The sequence below is a fragment of the Mandrillus leucophaeus genome, unplaced genomic scaffold (assembly GCF_000951045.1).
Source record: "Mandrillus leucophaeus isolate KB7577 unplaced genomic scaffold, Mleu.le_1.0 Scaffold203, whole genome shotgun sequence".
NCBI lineage: Eukaryota > Metazoa > Chordata > Mammalia > Primates > Cercopithecidae > Mandrillus > Mandrillus leucophaeus.
The window spans coordinates 1,143,105-1,145,367 of NW_012102066.1; positions in this window are offsets into that span (position 1 = coordinate 1,143,105).

Sequence of the window (2,263 nt, forward strand, 5' to 3'; positions counted from 1 at the left end):
TTTTAATCTGGGACAGAGTATCACTCCGACTCCCAGGCTGGAGTGCAGTGACATGATCTCAGCTCACTGCAACCTTTGCCTCCCAGGTTCAAGCAATTCTCCCGCCACAGACTCCCAAGTAGCTGGGATGTCTTGCTCTGTCACCCAGGCTGGAGTGCAAAGGCAAGATCTTGGTTCATTGCAACCTCCGCCTCCCGAGTTCAAGCAGGTCTCCTGCCTCAGCTTCCCAAGTAGTTGGGATGACAGGCATGCAACACCAAACCTGGCTAATTTTTGTATTTTTAGTAGAGACAGGGTTTCACCATGTTGGCCAGGCTGGTCTCGAACTCCTGATCTCAGGCGATCCACCCACCTCAGCCTCCCAAAGTGCTGGAATTACAGGCGTGAGCCACCGTGCGTGGCCTCTGCCATAACTATTAAAAAAAAAAAACAGCCACTCAAGATACATGATAGCTTTTTGTTGAGCAAAGAAAAAATGAAAACTCTATTGATTATGGCAATTATAAATAAGAATGTCTGAAGATTATTTTATGAACTGACATTATTTTTTCTACCCATCCCTTCTTCCCAAAGAACTGCCCTTCATGATTCCAGGGAACGCTCTCAAACAACAGCGCTACCAAGAACCTAGAGGCAAACTCTCTAAGAGAGTTCCGAAAGATAGCCTGACTGCTAAAAGAAATTGAAAACAGGTGTTTTCATTTGCTTTGTATTAAAAGAATTGAAAGGCCGGGTGCGATAGCTCATGCCTGTAATCCCAGCACTTTGGGAGGTTGAGGTGAGCAGATCACAAGTTCAGGAGATCAAGACCATCCTGGCTAACACGGTGAAACCCCTTCGCTACTAAAAATACAAAAAATTAGCCAGGCGTAGTGGCAGGTGCCTGTAGTCCCAGCTACTTGGGAGGCTGAGGCAGGAGACTGCTTGAACCCGGGAGGTGGAGGTTGCAGTGAGCCGAGATCGTGCCGTTGCACTCCAGCCTGGGCGACAGAATGAGACTCCATCTCAAAAAAAATAAAATAAAAATAAAAAAAGGAAAGTATCTCAGAGGAAATCTGCCATTTATGAGAAAAGCAGAGCATAGTTAAAATGAATAGTCCAAGTTATGGGGAAGAACAGTATCTCCATCCCTTATGTTTCCAGATGCAACAACTTCAGGTAGGTGAGTGGCTTTCTACCTCACTACACATTGATTCCCTGGGTGGCTTTGAACTGTGAGATTGGCTGAGAATCACTGAGTATCTCCCTGTTCCTCATTCACCCCTCCCCAGGGAAATAGGAGTGAGCAGTGAGACATGTGAGTTGGGAAGAATAGACGGAGCTCAGCCCTTCCTCCACCTTTCTAGACCTGTATGTTACAGGGAGTGGATCTGCTTCCTATGACCCTGCCTTTGCTAAGAAGCCTGTGTTGTTCAGCTGTGCCAGCAACCAGGTGGGGAAGTCTGGGGAAAGTGTAAGCCTGTGCACTTGGCCACATCTTCCAATTGACTTCATAAAGCTGATATTTTGATGCTCACCTATCTGACTCCTGTATTTCTCTCAATTGTTTCTGAATTCAAGAGGAAGAAAGATACTGTTAGCCCACCAAGGAAGGAATTTTTGGCTGGTATAAACTCTTGCCCTAGACCCAGGGACCCTGGCGATATGACCTTAGATTTACCTTCAAGCCACTCTGCTCACCAGAATGTATTGATACAAGATAAACTTGGAATGTTAGCAGGTCAGACTGCCCCTGGCTTACAGAAGCATTCATTGTGAAACCCCTGATTGATGAGTTGCAGCTGCCCTGTTAGGCATGTGATTTAGCACTTTCTCCCAGAGGCTATGCAACAAGCATGGACTATGCATAAGTAGAGGATGGAAAGGGTGGCTGCCCAGAGGTCAAATCTTCTGCACGTGCTTCAGCCTCACCTCTTGCAACTGAGCATGCTGTGTGGTGGAGGGGCATGGAAGCTGCACCCAGCATTGCCAGACATCAGAAGGTCTCTGCTGTTTAGCGGTGTGCATTATTTACAGTGTACCTTTTAAGGCTAAGTAAACTGGTATAGGGAACATACTGTGACCTGTGAGACTTTTTTAAAAAATCAATTTTGATCTTAGGATCAACAGATATTGAGTAACACATGTAGCAAATAGTCCACTAAATTCCTACACCTGAAAGAAATCAGGCACATTCCTCCATCTATCTCTCTCACCTTCCTGAGCCCAGCACAAACACATTCCTCCATATACCTCCCAACTTCCTGAGCCCAGCACAAACACA